The sequence below is a fragment of the Hipposideros armiger genome, unplaced genomic scaffold (assembly GCF_001890085.2).
Source record: "Hipposideros armiger isolate ML-2016 unplaced genomic scaffold, ASM189008v1 scaffold_889, whole genome shotgun sequence".
Taxonomy (NCBI): Eukaryota; Metazoa; Chordata; class Mammalia; order Chiroptera; family Hipposideridae; genus Hipposideros; species Hipposideros armiger.
This window is the reverse complement of record NW_017732239.1, coordinates 258,883-274,037: the sequence shown is the minus strand read 5'-3', so window position 1 is coordinate 274,037 and position 15,155 is coordinate 258,883. Positions and strand designations below refer to the sequence as shown.

Genomic DNA, 15,155 nt, shown 5'->3' with positions numbered 1-15,155 from the left:
CATAAGCTGAAAGTTACTGTTGTGCATAATAAAAATAGCATGAGAAGATTTTAGTTCATCTCCTTTTTCTAACTAGTTCTGAGGTTCAAATAAGCACCTAACTTTTCAAAACAGGACTGTTTCAGTTATCCAAACAATTCAGGCCCGGTTGTAGAATGAGGGAAAGGGAGGTTCAGAAAACAGTGAAGTTTTTGATATTCATATGTCCCTTGCAGACTGCAGGAGGAAAAGGGGCTCTTTTGGCACATTACCCCATGTAGAAGAAAGCTGAGCTTGAGAGGGAGGGAATTCCAGAGCCTTAGGACCCTGACCTGGGGACTCTCTCCCCAGTTACTGGACCATCAATCCTGAGATCTGCCAATTGTGGTGAGTCAGTGGTGGGGGAGGGAGGAAGCTCTGGGGTTAGAGTGTCAAAAGTCTTCTTAGCAGGGTGAGTACTAGAGCCTTGAAGTTGAAGGTAACAGTTTTAAATGCTTTCAAAGTTGTTGCAAGTGTCAGGAGCCTGTGATTTGTGAGATCTGTCCTTGCTCGTGCGTCACCCCTCTAACCTTTGCCCATGGCTGGCCTGAGCAAGTGGTGTAAGCAGCTGCCAGCCGGGTGTGATTTGAAGGGCATCTAGAGGCCCACTTGGCCCTACGTATTTTCCCCTGGGTCTGTCCCAACTTACTCATTACCTAGCTTGCCATCTGGCTCAGTAAATCTTGGATGGATGGGAGGATGGATGGATGGATGGATGGATGGATTTATTCACATGTATATTTAGTAGTTATTGCATGCCAGGTACTATGCAAAATGCAGAATATTCAAAAAGAAGTATGAGTAGAATCAATACATTTCCCCCTTTTTTTTATGAGGTCCCCAAATCAAGTTATATGGAAAAGAAGGTAACGTGAATACAACAATTATAAGTGGGGGTTCTGAAAGTTTAGAAGGAAATAAGTAGTGTGCTAAGGGGAATACACATTACAAAACTTTTCCAAAGAAGGCATTTCTGATACGAAAAATGATTCTGGTTGAAATGTAAACATATTGGCAGAAAGAAATAGTATAATCTCATCGGCCCTGGGTATGTGCTTCGAGAATTTGCCCATGAAAGAGTGAAAGTAGAACACCAAGAGTGAAATCAGGAACATTTGATGGAGGGAAACCATTTCATGGAAAGCCAAACAGTGCCCAGACTGCTGTCTGTGCTGCATGGGCTGAGTGGGTACGGGGACAGGGAGCACCTGCGCAGACCAGGACAGAGTCTCTGAGCTGGAGCCTGGACCAGGCACCAAGGAGCCTGGAGGAGGGTGTCCAGGACCATTGGGAAACCTAGTGGGATGATGCATCCCAGGAAGCCTGGCTGAATAGACAGGCTGCAGGAACATAATCTAACCAAAAGATGGTGAGAACTCCATGAGAGTGCTTTTGTTAATGGAAAGGTGAGAACATTATATCAGTCAGAGATGAAAGAATTGGCTTTGGGGCTACTGGTTTAGTAACAGTTAAAAGGAAAACCTGGGACTATTTTAAAGGAACAATTTATTTGCCCCAGGTTAGAATCTATCTTGCCACTTCTGAAGCCATTTGATTTTCTATTTATCAGCTGCTTTTGGATTAATCAAAGAGAGGAGTTGCATGAATTACAATACAAATGAGCTTATTTACTTTATGTTTCCATATTTGAGGAGCAACTACCAGTAGTAGAATAATAACTGAATGAGTGAATAAATGAATGGGTGGTGAGTGAATGAAGGAAGAATGATAGAGTAAGATTTATTATTCTGTGCATGACACATTTATGTGTTTCTCATATCTTTCTCTCATTCCTCTGATACTGTGCTCTTGGGAGGAAAAACAAACAAACAAAAAAAACATATATATAATCTTACCTCAAATTCCTGTTTTTTTATATAAAGTGCTCTAAGTTTTATTTTTATATGTGATTAGCTAGGCTTCTAAAGCTCCATTATGCATTCCTGAAGCACCTAAGCACAGACTGACATATAAAAGATGAAAGTTCAGCTTTGGGGGTAAGCCTTAAACTAAATTTGCACTGCTTCCTGGTGTCTACTTCAAAATTCCAAAGATAAGAGGCCCTTTATTTGCAATCCATTATCACTATTTAAACATCTTTCATTGCTGAAGCTGTACTTTCAAGGAGTTAGATGGGTTGATTTTGAACAGTAGCAGTTCATAAAGACACCAGAGCCCTCACCTTCCAGCCCTACCTCCTGCTCTGCTTTTCTGTTTTCAGCATGAAGACTGTCTTTAGTATCAGACAGAGAAAATACATTTTTCTCTCTGAAAGACATCAAGGGAAATGAAATGCAGTAAAACCTCAAAAGCAATCTTTTCAAACTTGTAAAATTTCCCTCTACAAATCATGAATTCTGCTTTCTAACAATAACACAAAAAGCCTTCTTGAACATCAAATAGCTCTTGCAAAATGACATTTTAAAAAATATTCAATGTACACAAACTCGAAACATATGGATAAAATAGCAAACATTTAGAAGTTAGTGAATTAAATGGAAAAACACCTCTGAGAGCACATTTTCTATTGTTATTGCAAAACCACAATATTACTGATATTGGATGAATCCTGCAAACAGCTGGACTTCGGCTTTCTCTAATTGTGTCTGACCCAAACTGCTTTTTTTTTTTTTTTTGAAACGAATGGTATTCTGTACATTACTCTGACTTTCAGAGCTGTGAGTTCTGGACTATATGGGAATGCTTACTGAATTCACTTTTTCTGTGTGCGTGAATAAATCCAAGTGAGCCTGCAGTCCACTGCTCAGCTTTCATAATAATGGAGGAACAATGGTCTTTGAAAGTCACAGATAATCCCCAGTCCTCATTGTTTTCTTCTGTTTCATCCCAATCTTTCTGTAGAATGGCGAGCAAGATACACAACTGACTGAGGGTCTCCTCCCTTCCCCTGTCTGACCCTCCACACACATCCTCTCTCCTAGGGATGCTTAGGACAGTGAAGTAACCAAAAGGCAGGCGGAAGGAGGGAGAGGAAAGAAAAACAAGCCAAGTGATCAACCCCAAGCGGCTGAGTGTTGGCTGTTTTCTATTATTCACTCATTTGAGCTTTGTCAGAGTTTTTTTTTTTCTTTTTTGAGAAGACTTTCATGTTGTGTTTTCTTGCCTTTCTTAGAGCTAACTACCTTTTTCCATGCAAAGAAGCAGAGCACTTGAATGGGGTCCAGGTAGGCTGCCAGATTTTCGGGATGCACAGTGTTTCCACCCTCTTTGTTCTGAAAACAGGCTTCTAAATTGTGCATGAAGCCCTGTCAGTGATGAGAAGAAATGAAAGTCACAAGCAGTGATGGAAATTCAAAAGCAGTTCCTCCATCTTTGGTATTTGCACACAGCTCTAAATAGGAGGATACTTCCTGAATTATGCAATTTGCTATTTTGTATACTAACTTTATAAGGGGCAGCCTGCAGTTTATAAAAATATGATCCCCGTGGAGTTATGTTTTGATCTACTCTCTCTATTGGTGTGCTTTTAAATTCTTTTGTCATGAATTAAACATAGGACCATCTCATTCATTTAAATAAAATCCGCCTACTGGGAGCCGCCTGCGTGGCCTGGGTCAAATCTGTGGAAGCACCCTTGTGAAAAGAATGCCCTCTGGCCATGTCGGTTCTGTTTCAATTGTCCAAGGGCTAAGAATGAGCACCAAAGAGGAAGGAACACATCAATCTGAGTCACCAACACTTCAAAGATGCTCACTATTTCTCTAAAGACCAATACACTGCAGGCTTTCATCAGACATACACTGACTTAAAGGAGCTTCCCAAAGGAGATGGACTTTATGTAAAACTGCTTTTTGTTTGCTGCAGAATTTAATGGTAGAGGGAATGTCTTTGTAAGTAATAGAAATAATTCTAAAATCGTCATTATGATCGATGGAGTAGCAGTTTTGTTTCAACCTAATACAATTGCTAAGTCCTTTACATAAATCACATTAATTTATTTTCAAAACCCTAGATGATAGCTAGTATTAGTACTCATCTGTGTTATTATAAATGAGGACAAGGAAGCACAGAGACATTAAATATCTTCCTGAAGTTCCCAGAACACCAGGATTTGAATTGCCTTTATCTTACCCCAAAACTTAAACATTAGGATTGAAAGAATATATACTTATATATTTCATTAATATACTGTAAACTTTCTTAAAGAACCTACCAATGCTGATGTGTAGATTGATTCTGGGACACTCAAAAAGGAATTTTATATAATTTTGGCTATTGAAGGTCATTTCTAATAACTTGAAAATGTCACAGTAGAATGCATATTTGAAGCATGAACATTGCCCAAATACATTCCTAGGTTTCTAAACCTAGGCCATTTTTTTCAATCTTTGTTTTCTATTTATATTATCACATAGTTTTGCTTAAGTTAAATCTGTGCATGTGTGGTAGATTTATTAAAGAAGTAAATGTTAAAATATAAAAAAACCCCAAAGATATACATTAATGCCTTTACTATATAAAGAGTTTTGGGGAATCAATATGAAAATATAGACAACTGAATTGAAAAGTGGACAGAGAATATACCTAGGAAATCCAATGAAGAATAAATACAAATGATTAAACTCCAACACATGATAAAATGTTTATTATCAATTGCAATTGTAGGAATGATGAACAGTATGATAACATTTTACTCTATTTGTGTATAAAAAATTAAAAACTATGGGTCATATCTATTGTTTCAAGGATATAGAAATAAGAACACTCTGAAACCTGTTTGTGGGAGTATAAATTATTAAAACACATGTACACATACACATAGTTTAAAAATATAGGTTAAAATCCCAAGACTTAAAAATATTTATACACTTAGCCAATATTTTAACTTACAGTAATTTACAGTAAGGAAACAGGGAGGAATGTAAAATTTACCTATAAAGATATTTAGCAAATCTTATTTTAACTTTAAAAATCATGTAATTTATAAGTTCAACACAATATAAAGACCTAGCTAACAAATTTATGATATAGCTATGTGACAGCCATACTTTGAAGACAATTAATTTAAAAACAATAGTGTTTACAGCATACTGTTATGAGGCAAAGGATATGAAATTAATATATACAGTATGATCTCAAATTTAAAAATAAATGTCTTCTATATAGGTATATGTAAAACATTGCTATATTATATATTAATATACATATTATGTACATATATAGTTATATATAATAGAATATGAAAATAATATTGTATGCACACATGGTAGAATTATAGGTGATGTTTGCTGTATTTTTTATATTTTTCTCTACTGAAAAATTTACTATAATTAATATATATGCGTGTATATACCAGGGGTGCCAAAAAAATGTATACACATGACTTGTATTCATCTTTTGTTATTGGTATACAAGTATATTGAGTATTATAATTTTAATACAATTTTTTCCTTTCTTAAAATGTGTGTACATTTTTTGGCCCCCCTCTGTGTGTGTGTGTGTATCTTTTATAATTAAAAATTTAAAATACCTGAGAAAGCATATCTTTACAAAATAAAGGTGAATATGGCTAAAATAAAATGGGATCAATCAATACATGACATCCTCAGGAAATAATAGCCCAATATAAATCCCAACCTGCTGTTGGTATACATGTCTATTTGAGTACACACATGAAAGAAGTTCAACCTCACTATTACTCACAGAAATATGAGTTACAACAAATACAGTGATTTCCTCTACATGTATTGATATCCAGTGCTGTTGAAGATGGAAAAGATAGGCATTTGCAAACTCTGCAGGCTGTAGTGTGAAATCAGTACAACCTTTTTGGAGGGCAGTCACTATGTATCAAAATTTAAAATGTTTATACATTTAAAGTTAGCAATTTCCCGCCTAGGAATTTATACTACTGAAGTATCCACCCAAGCGATCAAAATTGGAAGTACAAAATGTTCATTGCAGCATTTTTTTTTATAAAAGCAAAGTATTAGGGACAACCTAAATGACCATCAAAAGAAGAGTGTTTAAGTAGATTTGGTTGCCGCTAAAAATTTTGAGAGATCTGTATATAATAACATAGAGAGGTATACAATACCTATTATTATGTTTAAAAAAAGCATACGGCACAGCCATGTGTGTAGTGTGATTTAACTGAGGTTTTAAAAAATCTAAATATATAGAAAAAAATGTGAAGAGATAAATCCTAAATTTAACAGCGGTTATCTCTTTGGAGGGAAACGAGCCAAGGATTGTTGGAGGCAATGAAGCAGAACTTTCATTTTTTGCTTTTGTTCTTTGATGGTGTTTGCAATGAGAAATGTTCATGTATAACTTATGTAATTAAAATGACTTAAAATGTTAAATGAACCAAGAATAGTGTTAGCCATTTGTTTTAAACAAACACTCATATACTGGCAGATATCATCGTGCTGTTAAAACTGTGAATTACTTTCCCCCAAATAAGAGTATTTTCCTTCTTCCCTTAAACTATTTTAATTTTTGTGGCCAGAGTAACGCTGATCTTGGCAAGAGGGATGGGCAGTCTCACAAGAGGAGAACTCCATAGAGTAATGCTTCCAATATATTAAGTTGCAACAGCCCTTTCTTTAAGGCTTTTGGTTGTATCATCATCTCTTAAGAAAACATTTTTATTTTTCCAGTTTTAAAACCCTCCAGTGGCCATTTTACTTGATTTCTCCTTTGTCTTTCTTTCATTTCTTCATGACAGTAATGCAAAACAAATTTTAATAAAAGTGTCTTGTTCATTTTTTTACTGTTCCACTCGCTGCTTCCAAGTTGAGCCAAAGAACATTAATATTTTGGTAGGATTTTTTTTCTCTTTGAATGGTATTGTTTTTCAAAGCTGAAAATAGCTTTTTTATTGTAAAATTAATTTATGTTAATTTTGAAATATTAGATAATACATAAAAATACAAAGGAAGTAAAAATGCCTCTCTCACCCTCTCATTGAAGAGATAACCAACCATTGTTAGCATTTTGGTGCACATCCTTTGTGTACATCAAATTTCGTATACCTTGTTTTCTTCCTCATATATTCTATTTCTTACCCATATTGTCTTTTATAATAGCAGCATGTATGGGATTATACTCTATGGGCGTATTCTATTTTTAGACATTGAGGTTTCTGGCAGGCCTAACTGGTTGTCAATGCAACAGCCTCTTCCTCTTCCTGTTGGCAAATCCTACCTCCCATAATAGAGGCTGGAAATACAGTTATTCACTTCCTCAGTCTCCTTTGCAGCGATGGCATAGAGCATGACCCCAAACCTGGTCAATGAAACCAAATAGTTTCTGGACTAGGTTTTCCTCCTACATGACAAGTAGACATACTTGGAGTAACTGCCCTCTTTCTGACTTTGGATGTTATTGAGTAAGATGTGATGCCTGGAGCCGTAGGTGCTTTCTTGTGTTTATGAGGCATGGTGCCTAAGAACACATCTATGCCAAGGATAACAGAGTATGAAGATTAACATTCTGAATCTTTGCTGACATTCCAGAGCTACTGAACTAATGCAAGAAATGTCTTTTCAGGAATTCTTATGGGCTAATAAACTACTATTGTTTAATCCACCTTAGTCAAATATTTCATTACTTGCAGCCAAACACAAGCCAACTGATATAGGATTATTTCCAATTTTTCACTAAATCAAAGCTGAAATGTTCATTGTTTAAATGTGCAATTTTATAATTCTGTCCAAGTGTATTTCTGAGTAAACTCTTAGTTGTGGAATTCCTAGCTCAAGGGTTAGGCTCACTTTAAACATAAATTTAAAATAATTTAAGGGGATTTTAACCGTAATTTAGTATTCTCTTCCTAATTCTTATATTTCCTAATGTGGCAGTGGTTTAATTTGGAGAGTAAGATCATGAGCTACGGAGACACATAACACTGCTGGGGTTCCTGCCCACATTTCTTACTACGTGGTTGGTTTTTGGCATGTTACTTAACATGTTTCTTCCGTAGTATGCTCATCTGTAATATGGGGATAAAAAAGATCCTACTTTATTTTTTTTTGTGAGGATTAGATAAATTAATACCCATTAAACTGTTAGAAGTGTTCTTCATTCCTCTGTGTAGCCTAACATCATATCCCAGTAATTATAAGTTAACTTATTAAATATTTATCAAATAAATGCAGGAAAGAATAATAAGTCTGAGGTTATCTTGGACTACTGTTTTCTCAAATCTGCTCTGTTTGCTTTTGCCTGTTATTTATTTATTTATTTATTTTGCTGAGACTATAAATTGAGTTGGATTATAATATTACCGTATTTCCCCATGTAGATATAAGATGCACCCTTTTTCAAAAAATTTGGTGTCTAAAAACTGGGTGCGTCTTATACAGTGGTTGTATGAGCGCAAAAACAAGCACGAAAAAAGCAAGAAATGCAAGTAAAAAAAATATGCAACCACTGTATAAGATACACCCAGTTTTTTTACCTCAAATTTTTTGAAAAAGGGTGTGTCTTATACATGGAGAAATATGGTACATTTAGGAGTCAGTGCAGATTTTTAATACAGAAGATAATCAAATATGAAACTTCCTTAGGATGGGCATACTGTGTTACAGAAAAATGAGTTTGCTCCTCCCAAATATCTACTTGCTCTTTGAAAATCAACAGAGTGAGGAAGCATTGCATTTTCAAATGAGAAAGGTTTTGATAGTTTATGTAGTCCTCCGGTCTTTTTGTCAATGAAGCAACTCACTCCATAGCATTAAAGATAGATGAGAGATGATAGATAGATAGATAGATAGATAGATAGATAGATAGATAATCACTCAATGTCTGAGTGAATCTTTCTACTATTATTTTAAAAACCTGGAGGTGGTAGAAGGAGAAGCAAAATTAGGATACCAGTGATGGAATGCTGTTTTATCCAATATGAGCATTAAAGCAAAACAGACATCACATTCCCTGGATGTTGTAGTTTTCAGCATTAATTGTAGATTGCTTTTTAAAAAACTTTCCACACTGATTTTTTTCAGAGAAACAGAATCCATAAAATAAACGAGAGCACAAAATACATGACATATTTTATATACATATATTTGTTACAGTATATGTATATGTACAAATCTGAATTCTACAATGAATTTCAGTCCAAATAGAATAATCCTGCATCAAAGGATTGTTGAACTTAATGGAAGTTTTATGTGAAATCCAACTATCTTACCCGTTGACTAATGACTATCAATCAACCCACTCATTGCCCTCAGTTATATATTATCCTTTTGAGGATTTAAAAGCAGGTCATTTCAGATCTTTTGTGCATTATCTCATCTCTCTAATCTACTCACCAGTGCATAGGGCTACCAAAATGAAATGACTTCCAACCTGTAGAAACAGCCAAGATTGTTACAGTGGTTCTTTGATAACGCTTGCATTTTAGTGGCTTGTGAACGTATTTTTTATTTGGAAAGAGAAATAAAAAAGGGAAGAAAAAAGTTTTATCTGAATATTAAGTTTTAAAAATATAATTAATGAAAAGAAAAGGGAAAGAAATGCATATTCCACATTTACTCTAATGAGAGATGATCAGTTAATATTAATGGATAACCCAGAATGAGTTTTTGAACAGTAGAAAAGTTGCACATGAAATGCAGGGGCTTAAAATAAAGACTGTTTTTTATATATTATCTAAGCCATGGTCCCCTCAAAAGCAGTTTATGGACTCAAAAGACTGCGAATCACCAAGTTGCAAAAGAATTTGCAAGAGCAACAGAAATGCATTTCAAAGAGTAACATTTACAAAAGGATTAAAAGTTAGAAACTGGCATTTTAAGTTAAAATCAATCATTGGTGTGTTGGTGGTGGCAGGGTGTGTGCATTCATCTATTTTTTTTTTTTAAAGATCAGCCATTTTTTAGCAGGATCTAGTATAAATCAGTATACTTTCAAGTTATATTTTAAATTTCAAGTGACGAAAGCATATTATTGCTATTCCCTGTTTAGAAAGCTCTGTTTGACCCTTTTGTCTTCCTGTATTTTTTAGTTGACAATTACTGTTTTCCAGACGGCTGTGATGCTTGATGTCAACTGCTGTAAAAAACTTTCATTAACTTATTCAACTCTTTATTGAGGACCTACTATGTGCGAGGCACTGCTCTAGGCATTCGGAGTATAGCAGGGAACAAATCAGACAAACACCTTAACTCTCATAGAGCATTACCAAAACAAGTACTATTGAATTCATCAATTTGGCTGAGAAATCAGGACATATTCAGTCATATTCCTGCAGCATGCTGTTTGGAAGGGGGATTATGTTATGAAATATATTTGCATAAATAATTTGAAAGGAACTAACTCCCTTCTTTCCCAGCCTAGCATCCCATAAATGGGAGTTAGAACATCAATGTCCTACATCAGAAAAAGGCTTGGAACAAAGTATAGATAAACTGTAAAAGCAGTAGATGAACAATAGTTGGTATGTGTTTAATAAATGTTTACATGTTTTAGAAAAAGCTGCCATCCTCCTTCTAATGTTGTGCAGGTTGTTCTACTCTGTTTCTGGCAAAGATGGAGTCTAGAAAGATTTACTGCTTATGCTGGACTCTTCTCTGATGAGGGCCAGAATGGGCGTGGCGGCATCTCAGCTACCCCAACATTTTTCTAAGCCCTTTCTACTCCATAAGTGTTGCACCTGGCTCCTTAAATTACCAGGGAGATTGCACCTCAAAGCAATGGTGGTGTTTGCTGGTGGGCCTGACCAATCATGTCACTTTGCCACGTGGATTATCAGGATTGTGTTCTTGTGGTGGCAGAGTGGAAAGCGTTTGGAACTGGAACCCCTGGGCATCCTGGGAGGGGGACTGTGAGGCTGGAGCTAGATGAGCGCTAACCTGTGACAGGCCCTTGGAGTAGCCATACCCTCCTTGCCTGCAAAGGATCTTGAGAGGCCCTGACCCTTTCATCCTGATGAGTCAATGAAACATCTATATTTAAAGTGGTACACTTCTTACTGGTACAAAACTAAGAGCTTGATATACACAAACAATTTTGGAAAAGAAATACATACTTACTCATGCTGATTAATATTAAAGCAGGAAATAGTTTTTCATAGCACAATAAAAATTGCAACCACTTGTTTTGATAGCTTATTTGCTTAACATGTTATGACACTCAGAATCAAATTCTGTTTTCAGGGAAAACCAAAAATATGGCCAACTTTCCCCCTCTTCTTTAACTCTTTCCCCTAAAGTCTATCATCGTCCTTGACGTACCCTCACTGACCTTGGAAAAGGCTGATATTGGTGATGGAAAAATAGGTCAGAGAGAAAGTCAGAGAAGCTTCTAGAATAGCAGATGGAATGAGAGCTTTACCCATGAAGCTGTCCCACTTCCTCTCCAGTAATTACTGTTCTGTGTAAATATTGGTCCCTCGTTATAGCCACGGAATATAGCATTAATAGACTCATATATTTGTCAAAAAACTAAATTAATTCAAACTAAAATTGATTTGGATATTTTAGAACAACGATGGGGGCTTTGAAAAGTGTGGGCTATTAATTTGTGTGTTTTAAATGCATGTTCAAATTTCTTTCACATTTTATTTGATCTTGTTATTTCCTAATTTGGTTAAGTGCTACAGCTACTAAAATAACTTTGAAAGAATCTTTCTCACGATTTTCCCAGAATAGCTAGAATTATGGAATACTGAAAAAGTCCCAGTGTCTTCTCAGGCTGTTTCCTAATGGAATAATGATTGCTCTTCCTCCTAATAGTAATCTTCTCTCCTTTCGTCTTTTCCCATCACACCCCTGTAGAAGCAGGCTTGCAAAACAGATTAAGAAACATTGGTTTTTATAATAATACATAAATTATATTTAGCTTTCTTGGGAGGTTTCAAAAAAAGTTAAAAGCTAGGTGCCATGCTGTTCAGAACAGTTTTGATTTAAATCTGCTTTGAGACTAGAAAAGGGATTATATGAACCATCAACAGACCTTTCATGCTTGTGGGGTACTGTAAAAAATACAAAATCTTTGGCTCTTTGACTCACAGGGCATTTTCACACTTGGTAGGAAATTTAAAATTTGGTCGGAATTTTAAAGCTTATAAATGATTTGCCTTTGCAATCAAACAAATCTGAGCATAAAATCCCAATGCTTCCTTTGAAATGATTGAGCTTAACAGCAATTTGTTAAAATTTAAATTATATTTTTATAGTTTACCTGATGGAACACACACAAAAGTAGAACACATAGCATAATGAATCTTCATGTACTAATTGCACAGTTTTAACAACTAATAAAATGAGCTAAGTGACACTTTGAAGCACTATGACTAAGCCATCTAAAATTATTGATTTGGACAAAGTAAAAATTTTCCATTACTATCTTCAAGTCAGGCAGTTCATGAGAAAATGAAATGTATTGCTAAAGTTGTCACAAATTATTAGTATGTTAGGTGGCGTTTTTATGTTCTATGTGCTTACAAAGCCTTGACAAAAAATAAGAACTAAATTTGTGAAAACTATTTCTACTCCTTTGGGTATATTAATAGGCGGTGAGTATTCAGGTAGCTGCATGCTTAAAATACATACAAATCCTCTAGGGATGCTTAACATTTCAATCCCTCCCATAATATCCTCAGAGGTATTGTGAGCACTTGGGAGCAAGCCAGCTCAGGAGAATTCATCTGTCTCATGATGAAGGGCAAAGAGTCAGCCAAACCCTGATAATCTGATGATAATTTGATTTCATTTCATTCCAACTTTGGTATTAGAAACGTAGAAAGCCAAAGCCCTTTCCTTGCGTGGGCAAGTCAGTCTTTTAGGGCTTTTGGTGGGTTTGTTAAATAGAATGAAATGTTTTGAGCGTGAACAGATAGCTCTGTTAACTGGGTTTCCATGTGGCCATTGAGAACTGATGATAGGACCTCAACAGAACCCAAAGCAAGGTTATGAGACTGGAATGGGGTAAGAAAAATCGAGGGAAATGAAAAAATGCTTCCGATGTGAATGGTTGGTTCTGAGACCTGACTAGTTCTTTTGATCACCTTCCTCAGTATTTCCAGACATGATGTTAAGTCGGAAGAAAGTGGTGCTGTAAGAGTCTGTAGCACAGCTTGCACGATCTGGAAGTTGTAAAAGAAGTGGTCTTTGGGAACTATTTTAACAACAGTTATGTTCATGAAACACCTGGTACTTTGGGGAGTTATCACAGACTTGTGACTCATATAAAGAGGGAAATAAAGAGACTTCTTTTTTTTTTTTTTTAAAGGGGGAGGGCCCTCATGTCACCATAAGAAAGAGGAAATGTTTGCATGGGTCAGAAGCATCTGGCTTCATTTTGTTTGAGCCTGAAATTTTCCAGCTGGCATCATTTTTATACTACTTGCCATAGGCCTTTCAGATGTCCCTGGCCTGTTGTTCTTCTAGGCATTTCCAGGAGGAGAAGGAGGTGAGAAACAAATAAATACATGTGCGTTTTCTTAGGAAAGATGCTTTTGTAGTACTCTACTGCTAAATTAAAAATTGTATGTATATCACATGTTCTTTCTGCAAGTAACTTTCCTCGTGTCATTTTTGAAGAAGTTGAACGCAAATGATGAAAATTACCTAATCGAGTTTTGAAGTACCCCTGTAGAGTACAGTAATGCTATAGAAGTCCCCAAGGACAAGTCTGTAGTTCCCTGCCAACCATCTCTTCCTTTTTTCTGTAGTCAGCATCTGTCTACCTCCCTTACTGATAGTCCTCATTAGAGAATAAAAAGGAGAGTTGTTGACCAGCCAATCAACCACGTCTGCCTCCTTTTATAGTTCATCTCATAAAATATTCAGAAAGAAATAAAGCTGTGAGCACTGACTGTGTTAGTCAGTGTTTGAAAAAAATCTAACTACAAAGAGCTGTATTTAGCTGTTTGAATTTAATTTCCTTACGTCTTCATTATCTTTCATTTCTAAAGACAATGGTGACTTGCTTATTATAATAACTTTTTATTATTATTCTGTGGTTGAAAATCTGGATTTCAATGTCTATTGGTGGTTAAGGCAATATCTACAAGGGGTAAAATGCAAAGATGAATGAAAAATAATTCAGCTCATTAGATAGGATACGTGACCATACTGTAGATAGAGTATGTCTGTTCTGAATTTACAAGTATGATTTTGGTCATTCTCTGATCATATAATTTAGTTAAATTTTTTTATCCCCAGTTTCTAGCTTTGGGCACTCAATGATTAAGAAGTACGTCCTTACTTTTTCTTGGCAAATTTAACGGTTTCTTGCTACTGGAAACTATCGATTTGACATGCTTTTTAATATTATACACTGACAAAAAGTTAAATCTATATGAAATAAATACATACATAAATAATTATATATTTTAACATACTTTCTAATGTATTAATATGACATATTTTGTTTTAGATATTATAAAATATCCTGATTTTATAGTTTAGGTCAAATGGAAATATTATAAGAGGTTACATTTGCCATTTTTGTTATGATTTCCATAAATCAATGAAAACTTGTAAAGGCGTTTATCATCATCATTAATTGGCAAAGATAAGATGGGAAATTATTTGGTGGTTGAAGATGAAATTATGAAACCAGTGAATTATACATGGCCTCATGCCTTACACTGGAAATTCTTAATAAAAATGTAGAAACATGGAATCAAAAAGCATAGAAATGGAAGAAATCTTAAAGGTCATTGTGTCCAGTCCCATCCCCAGCATAAAATCCTTTAAACACATGCCTGGCAAGAGCCTTCAGATGATCAGTAAAGATATGGTGAATTGGGCCGGCCAAGTGGCGCGATTGATAAGCACTGGCTTGGGATGCCAGAGGGCCCTGGTTCGGATCCCACATATGAGGGCCAGTGATACTGCCCTCTATAGCTAAGATGCTGAACAACAGCTCAACCTGGAGCTGGGCTGCCCTGAGTCACCTGCGATGGCATAGGCTGCAGCCCCTGTGGCAGTGGGGTGCCATGGGCTACCGTGTGTAGCCAGCAACCAGCGTGAGCGGCCGTCCAGAAGCCGGCGACTGATGTGCCTCGCCTGGGAAGAGCACAATGATGGTGCCAACTTGGGCCAGTGAAGCAACTTCCTCCACAGCTAGACTGAAGAACAAAATGACAGCAACTTGTCTGTTCCCCTTCCCCCAATTCCCCAGCGCTGTTCCCATCCCCCCAATTCCCCAATAAA

At 36.0% G+C, this 15,155-nt stretch overlaps 1 protein-coding gene across 2 annotated transcripts in view; it reads left to right on the top strand.

The window, feature by feature from the left end:
- Positions 1-15,155, top strand: part of ANGPT1 (angiopoietin 1) — a 254,882-nt gene that overhangs the window by 74,979 nt on the left and 164,748 nt on the right. The gene's annotated exons all lie outside the window — the stretch shown is intronic.